This window comes from Helianthus annuus, chromosome 2 (assembly GCF_002127325.2).
Source record: "Helianthus annuus cultivar XRQ/B chromosome 2, HanXRQr2.0-SUNRISE, whole genome shotgun sequence".
Lineage (NCBI taxonomy): Eukaryota > Viridiplantae > Streptophyta > Magnoliopsida > Asterales > Asteraceae > Helianthus > Helianthus annuus.
In genome coordinates, this window is record NC_035434.2 from 152540287 (window position 1) to 152559099 (window position 18813).

Below are 18813 nucleotides of genomic sequence, written 5' to 3' on the forward strand. Positions count from 1 at the left end.
GATGGTGGTGGATGATGGTGTTATGGTGGTGGTGGGTGGTGGATGAAGTGTGAGAGAGGTGGTGTGCCAAGGGATGGATTGGAATGAAACCAAGCACTCCTATTTATAGGCTGAACAGAAGGTTGGGCACGGCCCCGTGTCCGCTGGACACGCCCCCGTGCCCGTCTGACACTCTCTCTCTTCATTAATTGTAATTCGCAATTACAATTAATGCGCCTGCTGTACTTTCGCCACGCCCCCGTGCTCACTGGACACGGCCCCGTGGTGGGCAATAGAAGCTTCTACAGGTTTGTCTTTTCTGCTGCTTCTTGGGCACGGCCCCGTGCTGGCTGAGCACGGGGCGTGTTCAGGCTTCTGTTTTCTCTTCTTTGCTTGGGGAGATGCCGTTGAGGGTTCGGGCAGTCTACTTTTATTCCTTTTCTTGTATTTATGTTAGAATTAGCTGTCTTTTTGCTTCTTTTGTGAATTTGAGCTCATTTCGTCCTGAAAATACAAAAGGAAGACAAAACACTCTTTTTCCAACATTAGTACTTAAAAAGGGTTAGTTTTATGCCTTATTTGATGTAATTTATATGTTGCATTTTACACACATCAAATACCCCACACTTGAACTTTTGCTTGTCCTCAAGCAAAACTCTTTAAATGTGGCTTACACTCCAAATGGAATAGGTAGAAGAGAAGGTTTTTGGCTTGTCATAGAGTGTCGGGAATCCAAGATTTTTTTTTGGGTTTTATTTTTATTTATTTACAATCCTATTCGTTATGATTTATTTAGAACGCTTCATAGGATAAATTACTTATTTGGGCATAACATGCCTTTTTTAAAATTCCATTAATATACAAGTTCACATACCTCACGGGAGAAATCACTCAACACTCGGCCGAAGGTGTATTTTTTTTAGTGAATCACTCGAGAGCGGCATGGAACTTACGCCTTCCATAGGCTTGCCAAGCAATCAATCCTCCTCCTTTTTAACTTTATACCTTTGTAAATATCAAGAGGACTTTTTGGGTGAAAGGTTAGGCTTGGGCTAAAGGTGGGTGGTTGGGTTAGTGGTTAGTAAAAAGGGTGAAAAGCGTAAAAAGCGTCGGTTTTCGTAACACATTCTGTTTTTAGTGACTTTTTATTTTGAAGTATTTCTCCAAACAAGCTTTTGTTTGTATAGCTTTGTTTGTTTTTAACTTCATCATCATATATATATATATATATATTTAGTCACATAAAAGAACGAGCTTGCGAAAAACCGAGCTTGATACTAAAATAAAGGATGAAAAATAAAAAGGGGTTTTGGTGGGTAAAAAGGGTTTAGGGTAGAGAAACGAAAGGTTTAGGCTCAAAGGGGTTAACTAGGGGGATTTTTTTGGGTAGGTGGTAAAAAATTGAAAAGTAATGGTGTAGAAAGAAAAAAATGGTTAGTCCTAATGCCTCCATCATTTACTTACTTGGGTTTAAGTTGGTAAGGACCGGGAATGAATCGTCGTGGCAAGTTCTAGAGTTGTAAGAACCAAGCGGCTATTCACACAAGAAACGAAAAATGAGCATTTAGTCTAAAGATGTAAATTTGTATGCTCAATAAAGGCTCAAAACTCACTTTTGTGGGAATGGCTTTTTAGTGTGATCAAGTATATATAATCAAATTTTAACTAGACTTGTTATGCCGTTTCATAATTTTCTTATGTTGGTTCTTGTTATCACGACGCTCTCGGTTGTAAATTTTATAAAAATATAACCTTATTAATCTTGTGATTCCTAACTTAAACTTTAGACAAGTAAGAAAAATTGAAAATTTTTGAAAAAATTTGGGGTGTTTAGCGGTTCCAATAGAGTTTTGTGTAAGGCTTGTTGTTAGGACTTGCAAAATTTCAAAGTGTTAGCTTCCCCCCCCCCCACTTAAATTACACATTGTCCTCAATGTGTCCCAAAAATAAATTTTTAGGTTGATTGGATGTGCAATGTGGTGTTAAAAAGCAAAGATTTATGTTACTGGCAGTCTGGACACGGCCCCGTGGGGACCGGACACGGCCCCGTGTTCAGGTGCCAGTAACAGAAATTAAAGAAATGAGACAGAAGCCTGGACACGGGGGCGTGTCTGGTGAACACGGCCCATGTCCAGTTACCTGAACTAGGCGTTTTTCTGCAGATGGTTCAGCACGGGGCCGTGTTGGTTGAGCACGACCCGTGTTGAGCCTTCTGTAATGGAGATTTGTGTCGGGTTGCTTCGTTCTTTGTGCATGGGGCCATTTTTCTCGTTCCCTTTTTCATCCATTATCACCATGAGTGTGTTTTATTCCTGCAAATTAAAACTAAAAGATTAAACTAGACTAAGGATAGTTCCGCGGAATGCCTCCGTGGTGCGCCACGTTTATAAGGGTCCTTGGCTAGACCCAATGTGAGGTTATATATTTTCTGAGTGGGATGCTTGGCGTCCCATGTTACACCGTCGGAGAGCAGCATCAAAGCTCGAATCAATAACCTTCATGTAGTTGACCGGGTCGTCGTCCTCTATTCTCTTCCCAACTCCGAATTTTACTTCATCATCCCCATACCTCAAGGTGAGTGTTCCGTCATTCATATCTACCACCGCTTGTGCGGTGGCAAGAAATGGTCTCCCTAGTATGAGGGGACCTCGGTGTCTTCCTCCATATCGAGTATGACAAAGTCGGCTGGATAGACGAATCTGCTTACTTTTACCAAGACATTTTCATTGACACCTTGTGGGAATTTGACGGATCGATCAACGAGTCGTATGCTCATTTTTGTAGGACTCGTGGTTCCCAGGCCGAGTCTTTTAAACATTGATGAGGGCATGAGGTTAATGCTAGCCCCAAGGTCGGCTAGGGCATTACGAACGGGAGACTCCCCTATTGAGCAGGGAATCGTGAAGCTTCCGGGATCGATTTTCTTTTGGGGAAGTTTATTGAGTACGAGGGCAGAGCATTCTTCGCCTAAATTAACTAATTGCAAATTTTCAATTTTCTTTTTATGAGTGAGGAAGTCCCTCATGAACTTAGAGTATTTGGGCATTTGGGTTAGGACCTCAATAAAAGGAATATTGACATGCAATTGCTTCAATAGACTTTCGAACTTTGCGAATTGCTCATTGGTCTTTTGACGAATTAACCTACCGGGGTACGGAACTCGAGGAGCCTTGGTAGGTTCTGGAGATGGAGGGGAGTTCTTTTCCTGCAGAGGTGTGGGTACCGTTTCTTCTGTTGGCGGCGGCGCTTCTGCAGGCCCTACGGTGCGGTTTCGTAGCGTGATGAGGTGAACTTGCGCTTTTGGGTTTGTTTCGGTATTGCTAGGTAATGCGCCTTGCGGTCTCTCGGCAAAATTTTGAGCTATTTGATTTAATTGTTTTTCTATGTTTTGAATACTAGCTTGTTGATTTCTAAAATTTGATTCTAATTGTAGAAATCTTTCCGAGTTTTTCTTTTCAGTGTCGGAGATGAGGCGAGATACAGTATCTTCAAGCCTTTCTCGTCCACTTTGTTGTTGAGTGAAATTTTGTGACTCATTTCTTGGTTGTTGAAAGTTTGTTCGTTGTGTTTGTTGGTTACTACTATTGCCGGGTTCTCTCCAACCAAGGTTTGGGTGGTTTCGCCATCCTTGGTTGTAAGTTCCCGTTGGGGGACCCGACGGCCTAGGTCTATTATCAATGTAGTTTACCATTTCTTGTTGATCGTCCGTTTCTTTCATACAACTCCAATTTTCGTGTGACCCACCACACCCTTTACAAGCCAAAACCGAGACTGTTTTTGTCATTTCCAATTTTTTTATTTTTGAAGAAAGGGCCTCGATTTGGGCTTGTAAAGAAGTGCTTTCATCGACCTTATGGGCGCCCGGGGCAATAGATTTATTGCCTCGGGGGGTGTGCCGTTGAAAATTGGTTTGGGCAATTTCCTCAATTTGGTTATATATTTCATGCGGGCGTCGATTACCTAAAAGTCCCCCGGGGCTAGAATCAAGTGTCTGCCTTGTGTGTGGCAACAATCCATTATAGAAAGTGGATACTTGTTGCCATATCGCAAGGCCGTGATGTGGACACTTGTGTAATAACTCCTTGAACCTTTCCCAAGTTTCATATAAGGATTCCCCGTCCTCTTGTGAATATGTATTAATTTCAGTCATTAATTTAGCAGTTTTGTCACACCCCGATTTCCACGTGTCTCACCGGTGGGCCCGGTGGGGGATTACCGTGACGATGTTGGCAACAATATAGTCAAACCACACAATTATATAATGCACAGCGGAAGCATAAGATAAATATATAAACTCAACCTCTGATTGTAATATCAAATGTATTACATAAGTTGAATAAATCCACAGCGGATCGTAAATAAACATAAAGTATTGTTCCATCAGATACTGCAATCAAGCTTGCGAGGCTTATCACGACGCTAGGGAGCTAATACCAGCCAATTTACGTTTAGGTACCTGCACTTAATCTTTTTGGGGAAAATACGTCAGTTTACACTGGTAAATACATTCAACTGACACATTTGAAAATGTTTATTAAAATTGATTTGAATGCACAAGGCACAAACTCTTTTATAACTTGGGAAAATTATAATAAAATCTTGTGAACGTTTTACATGTTCTTTTATGCGTTCAGTAGCCCGGGTCGTGCCGGGTTAAAGATTTATAGACACACCACGTTTGCGTAAAACCGTAGTATAAAAACCAACGGCTACGTCTTTTAATTTAATGTCGACACTTTATACCGGGTGTACGCCTACACCGGGATGTCGATGGTCGTGGCCATTTCATAAAATGATGCCAAGGATATCCGGGACAACGGTCATTAAACCCCCCAAAGGCTTATAAGCAACAAAACTGTTTAAATGAGCCGATCATATTTAATCAATTAACCACCTAAGCGATGGAATTATATAATGCTCAATCAAGCGGTATTAATATACCGTAACCCAAGCCCATATAGGGGAAATAAGTTAAAGTATTTACCTTTGCAAGTATATTTCCTTAATTTGGATTAAATCACCGATAGCTTTTACTGGGGCTCCTAATCTGGAACGAAGGTTTTAATTAACCTCTTAGAATCCTAACGAGTCTTTATAATGGTCGTAGCCTAGACCGGTTGGTTCCGATATATATAGATATGGTTTAATCGCGCGAAAGGCGAAAACCGAGAATGGAGTGTGATTTTGTCCCAACAAGTTCAGAGACTTGTTTTATATGGGTTAATGGTTCACACTCTGGATTTTGGGGTTCAAATGATATTATTTGACCCGTATCGGCTAAACTATGAAAACTAGTTTCATAAGCCGAACCGTGCGCGCAATAGGCGAAACGGTTAACTATGAGAGTCGTACGCTTATTTCCTAAGTCAATATGCCTTAAATGGGTTGTGGTATCAGTAGGATACCTTCCGTGACGCCCGTAACGAGTTTAAGTTAATATTATGCCCCGTAGGGGCTTTTCGGTCATTTTAAAGGCTTTAAAAAGGGCTTTTCGAGTTCTACAGGAAATCTGAGTTTCCCGAACAGCTTATAAAGCTTAAAATACTTTATTTATTTTTTAAAACCAGTAGCAACTGGAATCGGGTCAAAAGACCTTGTAGAACTCATGTTTTGGCCGAAAAGGGCATATTCGGTATTTACCGAATCGTAGCCATAACCGCAGGTTATGAGCGAGGTAAAAATTATTAAAAATCTTTAAAATTCCCAAAATATTATTTTAATATAGTGGGTAAAAGTTTTGGTGACGAAATCTTGGTTTAGATAGGTGTTATGCTAATTGCGCCGTTTATTACAAAAGTTTATTTAAATTGCGCTAATTAGCATAACTCTCATTCTAGACCTCGGATTGACGTGAAACTTTAAGGACATGCTTATAATTTACTAAGCAAGGTTCTGGTCCGTTCACGTGTCCGAAATACTCGTCTTAATTTTAAAAGGCCGTTACGGTCACTTTTAGGCGAATGACGGAAATGCGCAAAAGACTCGGGTAGCTCATGAACCGATCACAGAGGTGTATACCATCATGTAACCTGGTCCTAAGAGAGTCCTAAGGTATATTTATACCTCACTAAAACGGGTCAGAACTGAAGTCAAAGCAAAAGTCAAACTTTTGCGACATTCGGCTCCGAACCGGGTCAATATAGCAAATGATCGATTCAAACGAGCGCAAACAAGTTTATATACTTAATATCATGTTTTATAAGTGTCAAAACAGGTTTCATAACATATACATTACAGATTATGCATAAATCGCTAAAATAGCTTTCTGTTGACTTTTTAACCGCACGTTTGACTCGATATTTGACATAGTTAGAGTGGTGATCAGGGGGAACCTTTTTAGAGGTTTATTACCCACATAAATACCAACTCATAACTACTTTTGATCCGTCATAAGACTGAACCATTTGCAAGTTATTGTAATGACAACTGTTAGTTACGACGGTTGTGTTTATAGGCTAAAACTATGGAAATGCATGACCAAAATGGTTGCGAACGACTTACAGAAGTGTGTTCTTGCTTATAGAGCAGAGAAGGGTGCTTGGGAGCTCCTTAGAATGATCAGAGATGTATGTTTGAGTTGTGTGAATGTTATGAGCCAATGTGGCTTATTTATAGTGCTCAAAAGCCTTCAAGATCATTACACAACAGTCTACAATTGATCATGGATCATGGGCAGGTGTCCCTAAGGTGTATGGGTCAAGTGTAGGGTGCCCATGCCTCATTTATTGAGGTTTGATCGTTCACAATGCTCAAAAGGCAAGAAACTACAATGTTTCTGCATCTGGGCACTTTACGCGACCCGCATGGGAGTTCCCATGCACTTTTACGCGGGTCGCCTAAAGTTCAAATATCAGGCGTGTAATTTAGGAGGCTCGCGGCCCGCCTACACTTAAGCCTAACCTTCACGCGGGTCGCGAGAGGTCTGTTTTTCAGATTTTTAAAATCTTTTGTAATGATTATCAGAATCCGGTAATTAATAACGAAATCTTTCGTAATGATTTACCTGACCTTTCGGGTTTGAAGGGGTAACTTTGCGGTTTGGCCCTCGGTTATTTACCGATAGGGGCCTCGTGTTATATACCCGCATTATAAAGTCCCCGGTTAGTTTATTAATTATTTGGAAAGCCTTAACTTTCACTGTTGACGCTTTTAACCCTTCTCATACGAATTTGAGTATAACTCTTTCGTTTTAAGACGGAACTTCGTGGAATTTATACAGTATATTCTAGCGAGCGTATAATACTGTTACGAAGCCTTGGGAACGTTAAAGGGTCACTCAGAGGTAATATTCAACATGTTGACACAGTTAACCCCTGTAGCTCGTAATCTCTCACTTTCTTCCGCGTTTCATTTCCGTACCATCTATGATTTATTCGTTTGAAGGTTCAAGCGTTATTTAGGGTTACTATACAGTATATTTACCCTTGTTGACATTTATAACCCTCGAATTTATATACTTTCAAGGTTTGTCAAAATTGGTCCTTTATTTAATATCAATGCCACGTGTAAACAAATGACACGTGTTAACACATTATCGGACACAAAAATTCGAGGTGTTACATCCTCACCCCCTTAAAATAAATCTCGACCCGAGATTTACTCAAATAAATAGGGGTACTTTTCTTTCATTGTAGCTTCGACTTCCCACGTATATTCAGGACCTCTACGAGCATCCCATTTGACTTTTACAATCGGTACGTGCTTTCTGCGAAGCTTCTTCACCTGTCGATCTTCAATCGACAAAGGTTTTTCTATAAATTTTAAGCTCTCATCTATATGCACATCTGCGTGTGGAATCACCAATGATTCATCGGCGAAGCACTTTTTGAGATTGCAGATGTGGAACACATTGTGAATTCCATTGAGCTCTTCAGGCAAGTTCAACTTATAGGCAACTGATCTGACCCGTTCAACGACCTCAAAAGGTCCTATGTATCTCGGACTCAGTTTGCCTTTCTTGCCGAAACGCATCACCCCCTTCCAGGGTGACACCTTAAGTAATACCTTTTCACCCACTTCGAAGTGAAAATCCTTACGCTTTGGATCAGCGTAGCTCTTCTGCCTATCGCGGGCAGCCTTGAGACGTTCCCGGATCTGGACAATCTTGTCCGTTGTCTGGAAAACAATCTCTGGTCCTGATAATTGGACCTCCCCTACTTCCGCCCAACAAACAGGCGATCTGCATTTCCTACCATATAATGCCTCGAAAGGCGCAACCTTTATGCTGGTGTGGTAGCTATTATTGTAGGAGAATTCGATCAGGGGTAGGTTCTTATCCCAGTTACCACCTAAATCGATCGCGCATGCACGAAGCATGTCTTCAAGCGTTTGTATAGTACGCTCACTCTGACCGTCCGTCTGTGGATGGTAAGCCGTACTAAAGTTTAAACGCGTGCCCAAAGATTGCTGGAAACTTTTCCAGAAGTGAGATGTGTATCTAGTATCCCTGTCAGAGATAATAGACACAGGTATGCCGTGTAAGGCTACAATCTTATCAACATAAAGTTGGGCTAACATATCGGAGCTATACGTCTCCTTGATGGGTAGAAAATGAGCTGATTTAGTCAGCCTATCGACTATGACCCATATTGTATCGTTTCCTTTCCTGGTTTTGGGTAACTTGGTTATGAAGTCCATAGTTACGCATTCCCATTTCCACTCGGGAAGTTCAGGCTGTTGTAGCAAGCCAGACGGCTTTTGGTGCTCGGCTTTGACTTGAGCACAAGTCAAGCACTTTGCTACGTGGGCGGCTACAGACTTTTTCAAGCCTATCCACCAATAATTTGCCTTCAAATCTTGATACATCTTGTCAGCACCAGGATGGACTGAGTATTTGGAACTATGGGCTTCCTGGAGGATAACATCTCGTAGTCCTCCATAAATTGGAACCCATATACGCCCGTTCAGCCTAAGAATTCCATCCTTGCTAAGAGTCAACTGCTCCTCAGTTACTCCCAGCTTTTCATTAGGGTAATTAGCTTCCAACACAGCCTCTCGCTGTGCAGCTAATATCCTTTCAATTAGATTGTTCTTGACTTCAATGCTCTTGGCATTGATTCGAATGGGTTTTACCCTTTCCCTTCTGCTCAAGGCATCGGCGACTACATTCGCCTTGCCGGGATGGTACCTGATTTCGCAGTCATAATCATTCAGGGTTTCCATCCAACGGCGCTGCCTCATGTTCAACTCCTTCTGGTTGAACAGGTGCTGGAGGCTTTTGTGATCAGAATAAATCACAAATTTAATACCATAAAGGTAGTGCCTCCACAACTTCAGTGCAAATACAACGGCACCCAACTCCAAATCATGGGTGGTGTAATTCTTTTCATGCACCTTTAATTGCCTTGAAGCATAGGCAATCACCTTGCCCTTCTGCATAAGCACACACCCCATGCCCGTGTGTGATGCATCGCAGTAAACTACGAATTCATCTGTACCTTCTGGCAATGTCAGCACAGGTGCGTTGCTTAGCTTTTGCTTCAGTATTTCGAAGGACTCTTGCTGCTTTGGGCCCCAAATGTACTTTTCTTTCTTCTTGGTCAAGGAAGTCAAGGGCGCAGCAATCCTCGAAAAGTTTTCAATAAATCTCCGGTAGTATCCTGCTAACCCCAGGAAACTACGAATTTCGGTAGGCGTCTTTGGCTCTTGCCAGTTCATGACCGCCTCTACCTTAGCGGGATCCACTTGGATACCACGCTCACTCACAACGTGCCCTAAAAACTGAACCTCTCGTAGCCAGAATTCACACTTCGAGAATTTGGCGTAGAGTTTCTCACGCTGTAGTAATTTGAGAATGCAACGGAGGTGCTTCTCGTGGTCAGCTTGGTTCTTGGAATAGATAAGGATATCGTCGATGAAGACTATGACGAATCTGTCCAAGTATGGCTTGCAGACGCGATTCATGAGATCCATGAACGCAGCCGGTGCATTTGTGAGCCCAAAAGGCATCACTAGGAACTCGTAATGACCATAGCGAGTCCTAAATGCAGTCTTGTGTACATCTTCATCTCTGACCCTTAGCTGATGATAGCCCGACCTCAAGTCGATCTTGGAGAAGTAGCTTGCTCCTTGCAGCTGATCGAATAGATCATCGATCCTTGGTAAAGGATATCTATTCTTTATGGTAACTTTATTTAGTTCTCGATAGTCGATGCACAACCGCATCGATCCGTCCTTCTTCTTTACAAATAGGACAGGAGCTCCCCAGGGAGATGAACTAGGTCTGATAAAACCTTTCGCCAGCAGTTCATCCAACTGGGTCCTCAGTTCTTTCATTTCCGTCGAAGCTAATCTGTAAGGTGCTCTTGCTATCGGAGCCGCTCCAGGAATGATGTCTATTCTGAACTCCACTTGTCTATCTGGTGGCAAACCAGGTAGTTCTTCAGGAAAAACCTCGGGGTATTCAGAAATGACAGGAAGATCCTCGATCTTCGGCTTCGGTTCTTCAATTATCACCTGAGCCATGTAAATTACGCAGCCTCTGTTCAAACACCTTGAAGATTTCAGCATAGATACGTCTTCGGGCAACCCGTAATGCGTATCCCCTCGAATGGTAAGAGATTCACCACTCGGAGTCTTTAAAACTATCTGCCTTTTGCCGCAAATGATTTGGGCCTGAATATGGGATAACCAGTCCATGCCTAGCACAATGTCAAAACCCGCTAATTTGAAGGGAAGTAGAGATAAAGGAAAAGAATGGTTCCTAATGGACATTTCACATCCTTCTAGAACAGTAGAGACGGTTTCTATCGTGACGTCTGCTAACTCTACTTCGTATTTCACGTCAAGGGTTTTGATAGGCATATTTAGTAGTTGGCAAAATTTCTGGTCTACAAAGGATTTATCAGCGCCAGAATCGAATAGTACTCTTGCAAATATATTATTTACGAGAAAAGTACCTGTAAGCACATTGTCGTCCTTAACCGCTTCCTTTGCATCCATGCGAAAAACTCTCGCATTTGACTTCTTAGTCTCCTCCGCCTTCTTGGCATACTTAGGGCAATTACTCTTTATGTGCCCCTTTTCGTTACAACCATAGCAGGTTGCATCCTTTATCTTTTTGCACTCCACGGTCTTATGATCCTTGGACTTGCATAGCCCACAGGAAGGAGTCTTTGATTGCGACTGTGAGTTTGATGCAAATCTGCATTTCCCAGAGTGGGGTTTCTTGCAGATCTTGCAGTTGGGCCTTTCACCAGCTTGCCCATCCTTCTTTGCCTCCGACCCTCTTTTGCCTTCACCGCTTCCACGGTGCTTCTTCCCTGATCTTCGTGAGGTATCATCCTCACGTTTTCTCTTCTCAGCCTCCTTGTTCCTTAGTGTCCTCAGACGGACAGCGTCTAAAGTTAGAGACAAGGAGAGGTCAGTAACTGACCTGAAGGTCGTCGGCCGAGAAGCCTTTACGCTAGCCTTTATTGCAGGCTCTAATCCCCCAATGAAACGGGCGATTCTTCTGGGTTCTGGTGTCACAAGGTATGGAACTAGACGAGACATGGTATTGAAACTCGTCAAATACGCCTGGCAGTCCAGGTTCGTCATCACCAGTGACACAAAGTCAGCCTCGATCTTCTCAACCTCATGCTGAGGGCAGTAGTTTTCTTTAATGAGAGCAATAAATTCCTCCCATGTCATCTTGTACAAAGCAGACTTACCAGATGCCTGCACCAACGCCCTCCACCATGCCAGGGCCTCACCCTTAAAAAACTGGGACACATACTTCACCACATCCCTCGCTGCACACCCGCTGATGTCCACTATAGTGTCCATCTCATCCAGCCAGGTGATGCAATCAACAGCACCTTTCTCCCCTGTAAATTCCCGGGGTTTACATGATACAAAGTATTTGTAGGTGCAACCCTTAGCACTGGATGCATCAGTATATTCTCTATCGCGATGAACGCTGTGCTCAGTGGACGAGTGTTTGTCGTCATCTTTCTTAGGTTCAGAGGGTGGTTTGGAGTGTGTCTTTGGTTTAGAGGGTGGTTTTGACACGGTTCTGCCTTGGGACTCAGTATATTGACGATCAATAGCTGCCTGAACAGCATTGTCAATCAGAGCCTTCAGTTGTGCGCCTGTCAAATATACTGGCGTATTGTCGTATTCGTCATCATTAGTATGGCTATTCTCTCCATTGGGATCCGCCATTGTAACTTGAATCTGTTACAAAAGATAACAAAATTTTATTCAGGAGATTATTATATAATTGTCTTTTATGACAATTTGTCAACCATGGTACAGAGACCATATTTGGTTAACTTATTATTTCATTAAATATTAGGATTTGAATATATCCTATTTCAGCTATATAAATAGTATTGGCGGCATAAAGCCTCATCATGATGATGTTTTATAATTTTAGCCGAGATTTCAGAGAATCAAAGGCATAGAGAATTGAACCGCAGTTCTTTTATCTCTTTCTGACAGGGAGTCATAGACTACCACTGTCTTTTGTCGTTATAAGACAATTATTACGGCCCATAGGCACTACACCTCTAATGGATGTTTTTATAATACTGGCCCGTAGGCACTACATCACTAATGGATGTTTTAATAATACTGGCCCGTAGGCATTACATCACTAATGGATGCTTTAATAAGGTTGGCCCGTAGGCACTACATCACTAATGGATGTTTTTATAATACTGGCCCGTAGGCACTACATCACTAATGGATGTTTTAATAATACTGGCCCGTAGGCATTACATCACTAATGGATGCTTTAATAAGGTTGGCCCGTAGGCACTACATCACTAATGGATGTTTTTATAATACTGGCCCGTAGGCATTACATCACTAATGGATGCTTTAATAAGGTCGGCCCGTAGGCACTACATCACTAATGGATGTTTTTATATTACTGGCCCGTAGGCACTACATCACTTAATGGATGTTTTAATAATATTGGCCCGTAGGCACTACATCACTAATGGATGTTTTAATAATATCGATCACCTTCATTGGTGATTTAACCCACGATTTATAAATCATTTAGTTGGGTTTTGAAATCCTTATAGGATTATTGTATAAGAATGACGTGCGTGATTTTAACGAATCACATCTGCCATGATTGTTAACATGCGTACAGAGGTTAACAGAGAATCAGAATCTTTTCAATTAGGTCGTACCATCTTGACTGGATCTTAAAAGACACCAAGCTAGGTTTCACCCTTTAAGATTCTTTATTTAGGCAGATCAATATAAGAGGAATGGTTTTGATTGATTTTATATATATTAAAACAAAACTCATAACATACATTCCAAAATCTCAAATACAGTTACATACTGCCCTAAACGGGTCTTTCAAATAGTACATACCTCCATAGAGGTTTAAAATAAGTGATAAGTCCACGCAGGGACTAATACAAGATAGGTGTCCATGCAAGGACTAAAGATAGGTCCACGTAGGGACTGGAATACGATAAGTGTCCACGCAGGGACTTATTTCAAAATAGAAATTACATTAGTACAACTATTAAGGGCTAATGGTCACGTTTCTTCTTTTTGCCCTTTAGTAGGTTCGCCAAGCCTTTGAGAAATCCTCGGTGGCTTTTCTTCTCTTCCTCGAACTCTCTCTCCACACGATCTAGTCGATGGAGTATTTCTTCCTGTTCAGGAGGAGAGAAACGTGGTTGTGACGCTTGATGCGGAACTGGAGGTCTGGGAGGTATTGGATACCCATGAGCTGAGTAGTCCGGTGGTCCCATGTTTCCATGTGCTCCGTCAGGGTAGCGCGCATTATATCTTGCCGACACCACGTATGGGTCGCGCTCATAGCCGTAGTTGTATTGTGCTTGTGACGGTTCGAACGGGTTGTAAGCCGTTGGACCCGTGTAAGCAGGTATGGGTTGGTCATACCCAAATGGTGGCGAATTTTGTGCAGCTGGTGCGGAGTTCGCCTCCTGTATAGGACTTGAAGGTCCTTCTTCTCGTAGTGGCAGATAGTGGCTACTACTAGAATGTCGAGGAGTGCTGAAGTGCATACCCCCTCCTCCTCGTGTAGACATACGAGCATTTGTCCTCCTACGCCTTGGCGGATCAGGTATTACTGGTTGCGCCGGTGGCGGAGGTGGTGGCATAACTGCCACAAAGCGTGAATCCTCAGAAGGATCCTGTGGATGTCGCGGTTGTTGTGATGTCTGTTGAGGTGGCGTGTAGTACCACTCATGTCGGTCAAACAACGCTTGGAAACTGTCAGGTCCTTGATAGGGCGTTCCATGGAAGGATGACCCATCAGAAACTTCTATCGGATGCGTGGGCGTACCACGAGCTGGTTCAGTAGGATCCTCATCTTCCTCCATGGGATCTTCAGAAAAGTGGTCTTGTGGCCCTAGTGGAACAAAACCTGATGGTTCCTGTATGTAGTCAGCCGGATTAAACTGACCTATGTAGTATGGAGTAGGGTCGTCATAATTCCGGTGCGATACCGAACATTGTAGAGGTATGAAGGAAGGTTGTGGGTTGTTGGGATCATTCTCTGAGTTTGGCCCAAAGGAGTGCCGATAAGATGGCGTCGAGCTGTGCGAAGTGGAATGCCTCGCGGGTTCGTAAAGATCTCTTCGTCGTTGTGGCTCTTCGCTCCGTGTCATCGAAGGATGTCTTGTACCAGATGGTCCAGCTTCGTTATCGTGATGTGTCACGATTTCTCCTCTGCCTCTTCTTCCCCTTCCTCTTCCTCGGAATATAACAGGTGGCATTTTCCTGCTCCAAAACTTATTAAACATCGAAATGAAAAATAAAGACAAAAAGGAGCATCAATCCGAATTTGTCCTAAGTTCTTGTCTAGACTCAAGTATGTGCAATTGTGTCATTGAGATTAAACACAATAGGGTAGTGTTTAATTCACTCAACGTTGGCTCTGATACCAACCTGTCACACCCCGATTTCCGCGTGTCTCACCGGTGGGCCCGGTGGGGGATTACCGTGACGATGTTGGCAACAATATAGTCAAACCACACAATTATATAATGCACAGCGGAAGCATAAGATAAATATATAAACTCAACCTCTGATTGTAATATCAAATGTATTACATAAGTTGAATAAATCCACAGCGGATCGTAAATAAACATAAAGTATTGTTCCATCAGATACTGCAATCAAGCTTGCGAGGCTTATCACGACGCTAGGGAGCTAATACCAGCCAATTTACGTTTAGGTACCTGCACTTAATCTTTTTGGGGAAAATACGTCAGTTTACACTGGTAAATACATTCAACTGACACATTTGAAAATGTTTATTAAAATTGATTTGAATGCACAAGGCACAAACTCTTTTATAACTTGGGAAAATTATAATAAAATCTTGTGAACGTTTTACATGTTCTTTTATGCGTTCAGTAGCCCGGGTCGTGCCGGGTTAAAGATTTATAGACACACCACGTTTGCGTAAAACCGTAGTATAAAAACCAACGGCTACGTCTTTTAATTTAATGTCGACACTTTATACCGCGTGTACGCCTACACCGGGATGTCGATGGTCGTGGCCATTTCGTAAAATGATGCCAAGGATATCCGGGACAACGGTCATTAAACCCCCCAAAGGCTTATAAGCAACAAAACTGTTTAAATGAGCCGATCATATTTAATCAATTAACCACCTAAGCGATGGAATTATATAATGCTCAATCAAGCGGTATTAATATACCGTAACCCAAGCCCATATAGGGGAAATAAGTTAAAGTATTTACCTTTGCAAGTATATTTCCTTAATTTGGATTAAATCACCGATAGCTTTTACTGGGGCTCCTAATCTGGAACGAAGGTTTTAATTAACCTCTTAGAATCCTAACGAGTCTTTATAATGGCCGTAGCCTAGACCGGTTGGTTCCGATATATATAGATATGGTTTAATCGCGCGAAAGGCGAAAACCGAGAATGGAGTGTGATTTTGTCCCAACAAGTTCAGAGACTTGTTTTATATGGGTTAATGGTTCACACTCTGGATTTTGGGGTTCAAATGATATTATTTGACCCGTATCGGCTAAACTATGAAAACTAGTTTCATAAGCCGAACAGTGCGCGCAATAGGCGAAACGGTTAACTATGAGAGTCGTACGCTTATTTCCTAAGTCAATATGCCTTAAATGGGTTGTGGTATCAGTAGGATACCTTCCGTGACGCCCGTAACGAGTTTAAGTTAATATTATGCCCCGTAGGGGCTTTTCGGTCATTTTAAAGGCTTTAAAAAGGGCTTTTCGAGTTCTACAGGAAATCTGAGTTTCCCGAACAGCTTATAAAGCTTAAAATACTTTATTTATTTTTTAAAACCAGTAGCAACTGGAATCGGGTCAAAAGACCTTGTAGAACTCATGTTTTGGCCGAAAAGGGCATATTCGGTATTTACCGAATCGTAGCCATAACCGCAGGTTATGAGCGAGGTAAAAATTATTAAAAATCTTTAAAATTCTCAAAATATTATTTTAATATAGTGGGTAAAAGTTTTGGTGACGAAATCTTGGTTTAGATAGGTGTTATGCTAATTGCGCCGTTTATTACAAAAGTTATTTAAATTGCGCTAATTAGCATAACTCTCATTCTAGACCTCGGATTGACGTGAAACTTTAAGGACATGCTTATAATTTACTAAGCAAGGTTCTGGTCCGTTCACGTGTCCGAAATACTCGTCTTAATTTTAAAAGGCCGTTACGGTCACTTTTAGGCGAATGACGGAAATGCGCAAAAGACTCGGGTAGCTCATGAACCGATCACAGAGGTGTATACCATCATGTAACCTGGTCCTAAGAGAGTCCTAAGGTATATTTATACCTCACTAAAACGGGTCAGAACTGAAGTCAAAGCAAAAGTCAAACTTTTGCGACATTCGGCTCCGAACCGGGTCAATATAGCAAATGATCGATTCAAAAGAGCGCAAACAAGTTTATATACTTAATATCATGTTTTATAAGTGTCAAAACAGGTTTCATAACATATACATTACAGATTATGCATAAATCGCTAAAATAGCTTTCTGTTGACTTTTTAACCGCACGTTTGACTCGATATTTGACATAGTTAGAGTGGTGATCAGGGGGAACCTTTTTAGAGGTTTATTACCCACATAAATACCAACTCATAACTACTTTTGATCCGTCATAAGACTGAACCATTTTCAAGTTATTGTAATGACAACCGTTAGTTACGACGGTTGTGTTTATAGGCTAAAACTATGGAAATGCATGACCAAAATGGTTGCGAACGACTTACAGAAGTGTGTTCTTGCTTATAGAGCAGAGAAGGGTGCTTGGGAGCTCCTTAGAATGATCAGAGATGTATGTTTGAGTTGTGTGAATGTTATGAGCCAATGTGGCTTATTTATAGTGCTCAAAAGCCTTCAAGATCATTACACAACAGTCTACAATTGATCATGGATCATGGGCAGGTGTCCCTAAGGTGTATGGGTCAAGTGTAGGGTGCCCATGCCTCATTTATTAAGGTTTGATCGTTCACAATGCTCAAAAGGCAAGAAACTACAATGTTTCTGCATCTGGGCACTTTACGCGACCCGCATGGGAGTTCCCATGCACTTTTACGCGGGTCGCCTAAAGTTCAAATATCAGGCGTGTAATTTAGGAGGCTCGCGGCCCGCCTACACTTAAGCCTAACCTTCACGCGGGTCGCGAGAGGTCTGTTTTTCAGATTTTTAAAATCTTTTGTAATGATTATCAGAATCCGGTAATTAATAACGAAATCTTTCGTAATGATTTACCTGACCTTTCGGGTTTGAAGGGGTAACTTTGCGGTTTGGCCCTCGGTTATTTACCGATAGGGGCCTCGTGTTATATACCCGCATTATAAAGTCCCCGGTTAGTTTATTAATTATTTGGAAAGCCTTAACTTTCACTGTTGACGCTTTTAACCCTTCTCATACGAATTTGAGTATAACTCTTTCGTTTTAAGACGGAACTTCGCGGAATTTATACAGTATATTCTAGCGAGCGTATAATACTGTTACGAAGCCTTGGGAACGTTAAAGGGTCACTCAGAGGTAATATTCAACATGTTGACACAGTTAACCCCTGTAGCTCGTAATCTCTCACTTTCTTCCGCGTTTCGTTTCCGTACGATCTATGATTTATTCGTTTGAAGGTTCAAGCGTTATTTAGGGTTCCTATACAGTATATTTACCCTTGTTGACATTTATAACCCTCGAATTTATATACTTTCAAGGTTTGTCAAAATTGGTCCTTTATTTAATATCAATGCCACGTGTAAACAAATGACACGTGTTAACACATTATCGGACACAAAAATTCGAGGTGTTACAAGTTTTAGCGGGAGGGAAATACTTATATAGAAATTTTTGGGCTAGTTCATCCCAGGTGTTTACCGATCCAGCTGGGAGGGCGTTGAGCCAAGCTTTCGCTCGGTCTTTTAGTGAGAAAGGAAACATTCGGAGGCGGATGGCGTCATTTGATGCTCCGTTGATCCGAAAGGTATCACATATTTCTAAGAAATTAGTAATATGCAGATGGGGATACTCGTCCACAAGCCCATGGAAGGTTGCGGAGTTTTAGAGCATTTGTATCAAATGCGGCCGAAGTTCGAAGTTATTAGCTTCAACATTCGGAGCATTGATAGCGGCGCCTAGGTTACCTACGGTGGGTCGTAGATAATCCATGAGGGTACGTTGGTCCGCCATTGGAAGTGGATCACCCGAAACCTTCTCTTGGTTTTTAGCTTTTAATCTTTTTCTGAGAAAGCGTTCGGGTTCCTCTAGAGGTTCTTTTATGTCCTTATTAGAACTGGAGCTCATACACTATGTAAGATTGGCGTCGGGTTCCAAGTCCTGCAATAAAAACAAAAAAGAATGCTGGTCAGAAGGTTCACCACGGCCCC

General features: G+C 42.0%; 1 non-coding gene across 1 annotated transcript; it reads left to right on the plus strand.

Annotated features, from left to right (window-relative positions):
• Positions 1-4028: 4028 nt before the first annotated feature.
• On the plus strand, positions 4029-4135 carry LOC118489816. Its single transcript, XR_004887830.1, has one exon. It is a non-coding gene; the product is annotated as a small nucleolar RNA R71 (small nucleolar RNA).
• Positions 4136-18813: the final 14678 nt, after the last annotated feature.